The sequence below is a fragment of the Manis javanica genome, chromosome 6, assembly GCF_040802235.1.
Source record: "Manis javanica isolate MJ-LG chromosome 6, MJ_LKY, whole genome shotgun sequence".
NCBI lineage: Eukaryota > Metazoa > Chordata > Mammalia > Pholidota > Manidae > Manis > Manis javanica.
Genome location: NC_133161.1, coordinates 23039746 through 23052019, shown reverse-complemented (window position 1 = coordinate 23052019; position 12274 = coordinate 23039746). Strand labels below are relative to the sequence as shown.

The following is a 12274-nucleotide window of genomic DNA, read 5'->3' as shown; positions in this document are numbered from 1 at the left end:
GTTAAATGGGCCCATTACGGGCTTGGCTAAATGAATGTTAGGATATTTTGAAGGCAGTTGATAAAATTTTTGATTCCCTGGTTCAAGTGTGTGATTGGGTTGTCTCCTCTGTCCCTTGGCTGCTGAACGGTGTGATAAAACTTGAAATATTTCTCCCCAGCCCCAGTTTCATTCTCCACTTCACCATCATAACACAACTTAGCCCCAGATTGAACTCATTCTGTCCTGTGGCTATTGCTTATGTAATCATCTCAAAGTAAGTAATTTTACTAACAGAGACATTCTGCTTACTCGTATTTTAAGGCTTTATTTAGCATGCTTCCACCATATTCCCTACAGAATATGTTGTACAGAATTTTGGACACTCCTCACAGGGTAGATACCCAGATAAATATCCTTGAATCTCCTTGGAATTACCCACTAATTTTCTGTCTCAGTCCCTCAGGAATTGGTGTTCTTAAGAAGAAATAATTAAGTTCCTAATGTAATACCAGGTTTGGGAAGTGTCTGGGAATATAAGCTATTTAACAAGGTCTTTGAATTTGAAGGAAGACCTATTTTTTGTTGGTAGTACATTATTTGAACATACCTTCACCTATTATAGACACTGTTTTCTTTTATATATCATATTCAGTCTGTCCACTATTTCATGTTCTCAGTTCTAAGGCTACATTATTAATTACCCTTTTGGAATGGCATTTCTTCCTGAAACGCTGTCTCTTTCTCTACTGACCATGCCTTCCTCCTCCATCGGGGTATCTCTGTTCTCCTCGGCAGTTTCCCTTTTTATCCTCCCTGCCCTCTCATCGTTACTTTCTTTAGCATTTACTACCCACCATGAATTTACTCTTGTTGATCTTTTGATTGGTAACTCTTCTCAAGGTCACACATCAGTGGTTTTCCTCACTACTTTCTAAACTCCTAAGAAACAGGGATCTTCTTTATACCTCTCTCTTCACAGAGCCTAGTTCTCTAAAGCAGCATGATTCTGTGTTCAGAAAACATGTGGCCTTGGCTCCTACGCAAGTGGTTAATTGTGCTGATGAGTAACTAGAAATGACCAAACTAGTTAAAGGATGCAGCAGAGATGGTACATATTTTCTAGAACATAGAGGCAGTATGGAGTGGTGGTTAGTAGCATGGGCCTCAAAATCAGATCACTCAAGTTCCAAGTCCTGGCTCCAAAGTTTCAAAATAAATTGCAGTTTATTTTGTTACCTTGAGGAAATTATTTACTCTCCGTGTGCCAGTTTTCCCATTTGTAAAATGAATAATAATGGCCCTTTACCTCATTAGATTGTGGTGTGGTTGAACATACAAAGTATTTATAAGAGCTGACATAGTAAGAGCTCAACAAACAGCAGTGGTTCATGTAGTGGGGTGATTACTATTAAATTGCGGAGCATGAGCATTCTGACTAGCACATAAAGAGTCCTCTAAAAATGATAACTGCCCTCTGTAAATGATAACTACTGCCATCATCATCATCAGTAATGTTTGCCTTCCAAACTCCTTATACAATTCAAGGCACAAATCTTGCTCCTCCCTCCCCTGAGTTCTTTTACCGCCTCTTATCTTTCATTTGACATTTAACATATGCTATCTGGCTTGTATTTTTTTAAATACATTTGTCATGTGGAGTCAGTAAATGAATGATCAAGCATTAATGAGAGTTTATTATATTTCAGACACAATGCTGGGTGTTGAGGGTATAACAAGCCAGATATATGCTTACAGGGCGCACACAATCACTATTTAATTACACTTGTGGTAGAAGTACCGAGTCCTGTGAGAGCGTGTAACTCTCAGGGCCATAGCTTATTTCACATGGTCAGAGGTTGTCTTTTAAATGGTTTTAAAATCAGGAGTTAAAGATGGAAGACGTTATTCAGGGTTGAAGAATAAAACTGTGTACAAGAAGATACTGAAGTAGAATGTTGACTGGGTTCAAAAGGCAAGGCTTGCATTGCTGTAAAGTGGGGACAGTGAGTTGATTAAAACAATCACTATTCACACATTGGTAAGGATTTTGAAATTATTAGAACGAAATCATTTACACAGAACTGGTGTGACTAGGTCAGCGTTTTATATACATACATACCCATTATGGCTACTGTGTGAAGATAGACTTGAGGCAAGAGTGGCTTTAGAATTGGTAGGGGAAGACTACATGGTGGCTGGAACTAGGGTGGTTACAGGGCATGGGGTAAGGTGAATTTGAGATCTTGGTTGGATAGTAGAACCGGTAGAACTTGACCACTGCTTGCATCAGGGGTTGAGGAAGGGGAATGAAACCAGGTGTCATACATGAGTATCCCTCGTGTCCTAGTACCAGTAAGTGGTGGGTGGCAGCCCAGCTTTCTCCATAGGGTAAACACACTGGTGACATAGATTTGAAAGTAAAATTTAAGAATTTCTGGACACTTTAAAATAAGCTACCCATGAGCCATTCAAATGAACTGTAGTCCAAAAAATTGGCCTGAGCTTCATGCATGAGTGTAAGACTCTTGGGCACACAGATGTGAGTGTACAGAATTGCCCAGAGATTAATTATTAAGAGAGAAGTGAAGAGTCCAAGACCATACCCTTTATCTCCAAAATTGAAAAATCATACAAAGGTTGTAGTCATTGGCCAGCAACTAAGAGGAGTGAGAGTCTCACAACACAAGAATGAATTCTGCAGCTTCAGGGTCAAGAAAGATGAAGATAACTGTCCAGTGGGTTTCACAGCATGGGTTATTGGTGACCTCACAGCAGTTTTGCCAACACCAGTTGTTGAAGAGGCTGTCATTTCCCCCATTGTATGTCCATAGCTCCTTTATCATATATTAATTGACCATATATGCTTGGGTCTATGTCTGGGCTCTCTAGTCTGTTCCACTGGTCTATGGTTCTGTTCTTGTGCCAGTACCAAATCGTCTTGATTACTGTGGCTTTGTAGTAGAGCTTGAAGTTGGGGAGCATAATCCCCCCAGCTTTATTCTTCCTTATCAGGATTGCTTTGGCTATTCAGGGTCTTTTGTGGTTCCATATGAATTTTAGAACGATTTGCTCTAGTTCATGCTGTTCGTATTTTTGTTGGAATTGCATTGAGTCTGTAGATTGCTTTAGGCAGGATGGCCATTTTGACCTGTTTAATTTTTAAGTTTATCTGGGCAAAGTCGTATCAGCACTGAATGTTAATATGTTTTCTTCTTTAAAAAAACAAAAAGTTACACATTTTTTGAACCACAGATTTTCTGTCAAAATTTTTCTTTTTAAATGCATCATCAGTTATAAATTAGCCAAAAGAAGAAAATAAATCTTTACTACTACCATCAGGAATTTTTCAGTGAAAGTACATCTGTTTGCTAAACTTCGGTGGGGTTTTTTTTTTTTATTCTCTCACCCCCCCCACCCCATCTTTTCTTTTCTTTTTTATAAGTGATGTATGCTTCTTTTCAGGATAGAAACTTTGTTTTTTTTCTTAACTACACCATCAGTGCCCTGAACAGTGTCTGACACACAGGTGCTTAATTGATTTTTTCCAGTTAATTATATTTTATGATTTTGTCTTATTAATGTACTATAGTTAACCATCTTCGTATTGTTGGATATTTAGATTACTTGGATTGATTTTCCTTTCATAAACCACATTTATTCTTTTAGTTACTTCATGTCTGTAAATGATTTTCTTAGGACAATTCCATAAGGGTAGATACTTATGGAAAGGAAAGCACATAGGTTTTCTAACATCATTCTGTAAGTCTTTATTGGATAAAATGATTAGGTTTTTAGTGTGATGAATTGGTTATTCAAAATACTGACCACCTTCTGACTTAATAAATTTCTCTGAAAAGAGTTGTCATTTTTCTCATTCCTCAAAAACTAGAACTTTCTCTTCCAAATGTTATAATTATATGAGTTTATTTGCCTCTTTAAAAATGTAGAGTTTTGAAAAGACTAATTTGTTAGACTAATAAAAATGCTTTTCATTAAGATTTTCTGGACCTCAGTTGGTTATGTCTGCAGACAGAAATGAATGTTCAAAGTACTTTTAGGGGGTGTTAATTATTAGTCACCTACCCTTTTATAGTAGTTATTTTGATTTTTTTATTTTATGTCACAGTTTCCTTGCTGATTTTTTCTTCCATACTTTGCTGAAGTTGTGTTCTTGCCTCAGGTGGGGCAGAGTTTAGCATGACATCAATTTCCATGCCCCTGACTTTTTTATTTGCCCATGAAATGAAACTTGTGATTCATCAGATACTGTCTTTTAAATTCTTTACTCTGCACGTATTGTTTTAATGATCTCTCATGCTATTTTTTGCTTCTGTAATAAATTCTTACCTCTTGCCTATTGAGACTTTGGAAGTGATAAAAATAGATCTAAAACTTTTAAAGAATAACTTGTATTTCACACCTGGTATTTTTTTAATCATAGCCTTGGAATCACTATCCAAAGCAGTAGACTGTGGTGGATGTGGTTCATTTCGGATTTCCACTGTTACCTACCATGTGTAAGCTATGTTTTTAGACCTCTGTCATGTCCTTTTTTTAGAAATAGCCAAGATGTCTATTGTGGTATTACTATAAAGATTAATCATTTGATTCTTAGGAAAGTAACGTGACAGTTGTTAGAAGTTTAAGTGGTCTCTTTCTCTTGACATTGGTTGTGTTTATCTTTACCAGTTTAAAAGAGAAATGTCACCTTTAACTTTTTTTAATCAATGTAATGATTTTAAGTTAGATGTCTGCAATTTGGATAAACCACATATTTTTAGGGAAATATTTAGCCTGAGAATAATTGGAAGGTATGTCTTCCAGTGTATTAAGCTCCTTTACATACCTTATTTTCTTACAAATTTCCTGAACCACTATCTCTTACGAATATTTGTAAATAGTTACAATTTACCTTCATAATAAAATAACTTTATATATAGCTCAAGTAGCCAGTAGTATATCAAAAACTGTTCTTATTATTTTGATGGATACCAATGAAAGTAGTTTATCTTTGACTCAAAGTACTCATGAATAAGGAGTCTTCTTACTGTATAAAGTTAGGAAAGCAGTCCTCTACCTAAGCCTCAGAGAAGAGACGTTTTCTCCCCAAAATATGACCAGGGTATACTTGGTGTTGGTGTAAAAAAGGAAAAGGAAGGAACCAGGGAGGCTTGGCTCTGTGATGACAGCCCGGCACAGGATGCAGGGGATGTTCAAGAGCCTCGGTGAAGAGGCCAGGACATCCATTGTGCAGCCGACCTTGCTGGCTGCCTTGCAGAAGTCAGTGGGCAGTTGGGAGTGTTCCAGGATGGTTATAATATACAAAGCCACTATTTTATAAACACTGAATATCAGCTTAAAGAATTGTAGTCATCTGTTGGGAAGTTGGAGTAGGGAGAAATGGGAAAAGGCCAAGTTTGGGATAAAGCAGCTGGTGGGAAGTGTGTGGGGTTTATTTTGGGGAGCTTTTCTGTACTCCACAAATTACAAGCCATAACTTTCAGATAGCTCTGGAGTGGCAGACCTAAGGAAGGCCATCCTGTGGCACTGCCTTGGTGGGCTACACACTGCATCTCAGTGAGAGAGAGGGCTGAAGACAGGAAGAGAGCAACCTTGTGTAGTTGATGCTTTATTCTAACTGCTTCCCTTTCCCGTGAGGCACACATCTACCATCATATGCACATTCTATGCTATAAACTTACATACAGTACCTCTCCATCTTCCAAAAGAGGTCTTACACAGTAAGCCAAGAGCATTGTGTTTCTGTTGATAATAAATTCACGTTTTTCCACTGAAAGTCAATGACTTCATCCCCAAAGGTTAAACTGAATGGTTCTCACAGCCTTAAGTTTAGCTGGTTAAATTTGGGAAACTGAAAGTCATTCAATAAAAGAATAATTTGAGTCTATAATACTTTTCATTTGATTGAGAATTAGGTATTGTATTACTTATTCACAATAAGCTATATCACGTGATTTTATTTGAAAGTGGAGAAGAAATGTGCATAGTCATATTTACCTAATAATACTTTTTTCTTCAGTTGGACAAAACATTTCCTGTATGTTACTAATTGAGGCTGGTATGTGCTTTCCGCTAGCCATTGCCTAAAAATGGGTATTTTCTTAACACTTGCTTTTGGGAAACTGGTAAAAAAAAATTTTTTCCTATGTTCTTCTGACCCCATGATTTCTCATTTAAACTGTTTTCTGCTTCAATTTTTTTAATACTTTAATGTATGGAATAGTTAATTACATTGAAATAATTTATCTAAAATACTAAAGTGCTTAATTTTGGACATGTTACTCTCTCTGAGCAACTTATAAATCAGTTGACTAGGAAAAAAGTTGTCTTATGTTAAAAACTGAAATATTGCATAGTCTACCTATTGGTCAATTTTTAAAATTTAGGTACAGTTTACATACAGTAAAATACATCATTTTAGTATGTGATTCTATGAGTTTTGGTGAACATGTACATTCTGGGAAACATGCATACATGTAACCATCACCACAGTCAAGATAACAGAACTGTGGTTGCATCATCCTCCAGAAGTACTGTCCCCTTTGGGTTCAGTCCCCAGCCCTTCTAGTCCTTAGCAACCACTGACCTGTTTCCTGCTCACTGTTTAACCTTTGCAAAAATGTTGTATAAATGGCAACTTGGATTTGCAATTCATCCATGCTATTGCCTATATCCTTTTTATTGCAGAGTAATATTCATTTTGTGAGTGTACTACTGTTTGTGTATCTGTTCCCCTGCTGAGGGAATTTGGGTTATTTCCAGGTTGGTGTGATTATGGATGAAGTCCAGGCCATACTCTGGGGCTCCCTGATCTATTTCTATAACATGATTTGACTTTCTCTTAGTTTGACTGTGGTGCCCAGCAGTGAGAATGCTGCTTTGCATATTTTCATTCTGAAGCAGGGTTTTGTCTTCTCTTCTTAGCCTTTGCCAAGCCCTGACTTCTTTTCTCAGTATTTTACCTTGTGGAATGGACATAGGTGGTGGCCAAGGTGCTCCAGATAAGAATATTCCATAGTGAAATAATTTTGGCAGGTCTCCTAAGGGCAGGCATATCCTTAAAGGTTTGGAAGATGGACTTTTCTTTCACGTCTGATTTCAGAGAAATATCTTTCTTCCATATTTGGGATATGAAGCTGCACTTGCACTGACATGCCCTGTAGCTTCCTTCTTCCAGTTTGGGAAGCATACGATGCCAGCTCCTTCTGCCCTTCAGTCTGTCCTTGTCTTGAAAGTGTGGAAACCTTTGCTCAGCCAGGCTATACTACTTTATAATGGGCAAAGACTTAAGAGGGAAGGAAATGAAGGCTCTGTTCTCTCAAGGTCCCACAGATTTCAGTGCCAGCCTCCCAAGCTCAGGGCTTTCTTCCAGCTTAGCACTCCTACAACTCTCTTCTTGATTCCTGCTCCTGATGCTGGGGTTCTTGTTTGTGGAGTCGAAGAATGAACTTAGCAAAGAGTCAAGGTAGGAGAGCCAGGGCAGAGGCTTTTATTGAGAGATACAGTGAGAGGACAGAGCTCCTGAGAGCCTGGGGTGGTGCTTTGTCTAGGGGATTTATAGGCAGTTGAGGATTTTGGAGAATTGAGGGCTTAGGGTGTGGACTTGTACCACCTACCCTGCCCTCAAGATGGGCTGAGTTGTTGTCTGTTTGCTAGGGCTGTTCACAGTGAAGTCGTAGGTTATGCTGAGATACCCTTGCAGAACACTCAAACATTCCAGGCCAATTGCTCCTGGCCTTTTGACCTTTAACTGATCTCACTGAAGATGTCTATATTCCTAGTCTGGTATCTTAGTGTGACCTTGACTTGGCATAATGCTGAACACAGAGTTTCAATAGGGACTTTACATTGTTACATTGCTTTGACTGTAAATATCCTGCCGTGCTTTTTCCAGAGTTCCTCACCCTACTCTGACTACACCCATGGGCCCTGTCTCACTCCCAGGAGTGGAGCCCCCATGTGCTGACACCGTGGAGGCCTGAGTGAGGTGCTGTGCCAGCGATGTAAACAGTGTGAGAAACTGTGAACTACAGACAGCACTTAATGAAGGATTATTGATGGCCTGGCTTCAGCTCCTTCCCCCACCCTGCATTTCCTTGTAATTTTGTTTTTCAGAGTGTTTTTCCCTAGGATTCTCTCCTGTGTTCTTTTCATTCCTGTTAAGTATGAGCCTTCCTGAAGTTTACCCTCTCACATACCTCGCCAGGAAGCATTGATAACCAGCCAAGGAAGATTGGTTTCAAATTTTCAAGTGCTTTACAGTGAAGCTGGAATCAAGGGGGCATCTGTAGGCATCTCCCCCCAGGGCCCCTTTTGTATCAAGAGGTTCTGTTGCTGTGCAGCTGGTTCCTTGCAGAGAATCATCACCTCCCTCCGAGAATTAAACATCACTTAGGTCCCTAGGGCCTGGGCTGTAGGGCAAGAGGAGGAGTGAGGAGTGTGACTTTTTTGCCCTTCTGGTAGGGCAGGTACCTGTGATTTGTCTTCCGCACAGCTGAGGAAGCAGTTCCCCTGGCCTGCGGAGATAGATGACTCCGGCCATGAGTTACACACTATAATACCCTAAGATGAGACAGTGCATTGGCGTCAGTATCCTTAGCTGTTTTCATCTCCACACTCTTTTTTTCTCTGTATCTGTACTTGTGTACATACAGAATTTGCTGCTTCAGTATTAACATCAATTAGACCCAAACAACATTGTGTTCTGGAGGCCGTTAGACACAAGTCAGCCCTGTAGAAGCAGAATAGTCAGTCAAACCTTCCTAGTTTGAAGTGGGCAATACAGGACATAGTGGTCTGCTAGGAAACTCCATTAGGTCTGATGGGCCTCTTCCAAGTTCAGTTTCTCAAATGCTGGGAGAGTGTCCCCCTCCCTCACTCCCACCCCCACCATAATAAGCTCTGCATGTGTTTGTTTTCAGTTCCTTTTCTTGTGATGTTAATCAAAGAGTGATTGTGATGATGAGAACTAATTAGTGAGCTTCGTTATTAACAGTTCCCCTTTGAGTCTTGCACAAGATAATCCTGAGTAGTTAATTTTTAACTAATAGGTTGACTGTGATGCCTGTTTCCCTGTGCTCTTTTGTGTGTTGTGACATTAGTCTCTCACCAGTCTTAACTATTTTAAGGCCTATGCTTGGGATATTTTCAGTGGGAAAAAAAATCAAAGAATTCTCTCTGCTAACAGCCTTTTACCAGTTCCAGAATTCACAGAACAAGTTCTGTTCCCCTAGGGTGCAGTTGACCGGGCTGGCTAAGTAGTGTTCTCGCAGACCTCAGTCCTGACCTGCCATTGTAAGGATTCTCCCGTTTTCTCCTCGCACCCCCTGCACCCCCGCTCCAACTCTCTCACTCTCCCAATCTTGGCAGTTCTTTGTACTACATCTTTTTAAACGTGTATTTGCTAAACAGCAAGGCACTGTGTAGAGATAAGTGTCGATCCAACTGCTGAAGGGGATTTCGTGTAGCATTCACGCGTACCCACATGTGGAAGAGGTTTGGCCTGACAAGCCAGAAGTGAAGGCTGAGTGGGAGTGTCTAATTAAGGTATCTTTATAATTATTTTCCTCTCTCCAAGGATCATCCTGCCTTTCCCCAGGGTCGTTCAAAACCCGGCTCCTCTAAGTTTGAGGTAGAGATATTAACATCCTTTGAAATGAAGTCACCCCAGAGGCATTTGTTGCATCATTACTTTCTCAATTTCAAGGTGCATTGAGGAGGTAGAAACATTCCTTAAAGAGATGCCATCCACAATAGCAGGTTAAATGTGGCTAATGCGACCTTAAATTAGATTTTCTAGGAGTACAGGAATACTTTGTATGGTTTATTTTGGAGCACAGGTAATGTAAAAGCTACCAGGGCAATAAAAAAGACTTATCTGCTCCAAAGTACAGTTGTTTCTTGATTATTTACACCACTGGAGGGGAATATTGGTATACAAAACAGAAAGCTATAGTTAATTTATCTACTAGGTTCTCAAAGCCTTGCAGAAGTATAGTGCCAGATAACTATGGCAAATAGATTCTCAGACCTGTGTAAATAAGCGACAGTGTAGAAAATCTCAGGATGAGAATCTCCGTAACTAGACTTCTGAGCAGAAATATTTTATTTTTAAGTCTTACCTTGAAATGAACGTTCTGTGTCAGAAGTCTCAATGTTATAATCTCTTTAAATCTGAAGACTTTAATCTTTATCTTTAAAAACACATTTTGGAGTTACAAAGTTTATAAACAAATTTTTTATTTCACCAAACCTCAGCTCCTGCTTCAGGATTTCTGGAGAATTTAAAACGTCATTTTGATGACACTGAGCTTTATCACTTCATTGTCCTTACTATCCACCAGGCATCCTCAGCTCCCTGGTAGGGCCTAACCTGGTCCTTCTTACACTGTTTATCATAAGCAAGTTTTCTCTATTTACCTATTGCTATAACCCAAAATAAGCGTAAGAGCCTGAACCACATGGCTGTACTTGCCCAAGCTCTTTGGAAGGCAAATCATTTAACCACATTCAGTCAATTTAATAGTAATATGATCAAAACTTCCAAAATAAGTAATTACTATAGCTAGATTAGCAGGGAATGGTTTATGACTATACGGCCTGAGGGAACTTGTCAGTAAGCCACTGAAACAAATAGTAAGTTTCAAGGATTCTTGTACTGAAAAGGAGCATGCCTAGCAAAGGAAGCACTTGAGATGATGAGGAAAAGACAGGCACCATTGTCTGCCTGTGACGAGATTTGAAGGAGCTGGCATCTTTTGGTGATCACATTCAATTTAATTGACTTTATAAGAATTTTTTTATTCCTAAAATCTATCAACTTGGACAAAATTTCCTCTTTTCCTTTAATGAGTGGTCCATAGGCATATCATCTTATTCAGGCCTTTGGAACACTTGCCTGAAGTGGGAGATCTCTGGGTCTTATCTTGCAATTTTGCCCCTGGAAAGAAACGTGGCCAATTCTGGCCAGCCTTTAAAATTTGCTTTTATGCCTTCAATTGCCATAGTTGGCTCTCATTTCTACTATTTGTCACAGTAGATGTCATATCACATTCTCTTAAGCTGTCTTCCCTTGTGTTTCAGGAATAGGACTGTTATGGTATATATAGGCTGAGGCTTAGGAAGGATCAGGAACATCTGTTTATTTTTATTGCATGGCTAATAAATAGGGAGGTACCATTGTTTCTCCTTCACTCTCAGTCTTATTTAAGTACCGATCTTGATAAAGTAGGTAATTGTTTAGCAAAATAAGACAAGAGTCTGCTGCAACTTCCAAATTTTTAGTATTAATATTAAAGGCATTCCTGTGTGTATGTGCTGCTGTTAATCCTATAAGGATCTTATTGTTAGATAAATACGTGCAAAACCAGTGGTGAGCAAAAGCTTGTTTCTGAAAAATACAGATCACTGCAGTCTTGAGGGAAAAGGTCTTCTCTTCAGAGACATGAAGGAGCCTCATGATTTTCAATAATCAATTTGATCATTGTTGTTGACTTACTGGCTCAGCTCGTGAATAATGCTCCAAATTTAGACCAGTATGGCATAAGTATTTTAATCAGGTATTGCTTTCTTTCCCATGGAACAGTTGGCTTTTGAGGCTGTTCTGGACTTTGGCCAACTGCCAAAAAAAGCATTTTCCCACCATATATGTACAGTAGGGTATGTATTGCTCAAGTGTGCACTTGGGTGAGTTTCCAGCCCACTGAAGCTCATTGTTACCTTACCTTTTCTCAGTGTGCCATTAGAGATATTGAGAGTGGATGACTCCTTTTTTCTGAGGATTTGTTTGAAGGGAAGGATGAATCTCATTACTATAAATATTGTTTTCATCCCAGCCTACCTCACTGCTTCTGAATGAGAAGGAGCCCCTTTGGCTGCTGTTAAAACTCTCAAATACTTGATGGCTTGTTAAATTTTCATTATCTAATGTGTATTAATTTAGATACAATAGTTCAGTTGCTAGGAGCAGAGACAGAAAGGAAGAGCTCAGCAGAGGGCAGATTGCTTGTACACAGGGGATGGGAAAGCATGCCGGGCTTGCTGTCCGCCGAGGGAGTTCACAGTTCTGCTGGTTGGGCTGAAAACCTCACCAACTGACGTCCACTGACTATTCCCCCAGCACATGGGTTGTGATATTTTGATGCTTGCTTACTCAATCATCTGTTTAATTAGCTTGAGAGACTGAAGGATTTGAAACCTCATAGCTCCTCTGTAGCTGAGAGCTCTGAGGTCAAAGTGTCCATGGTTTGGTATTCCTCAGGGTAGAGTGTGT

General features: G+C 39.4%; 1 protein-coding gene across 4 annotated transcripts in view; it reads left to right on the top strand.

Annotated features, from left to right (window-relative positions):
* Positions 1-12274, top strand: part of SND1 (staphylococcal nuclease and tudor domain containing 1) — a 406889-nt gene that overhangs the window by 243265 nt on the left and 151350 nt on the right. The gene's annotated exons all lie outside the window — the stretch shown is intronic.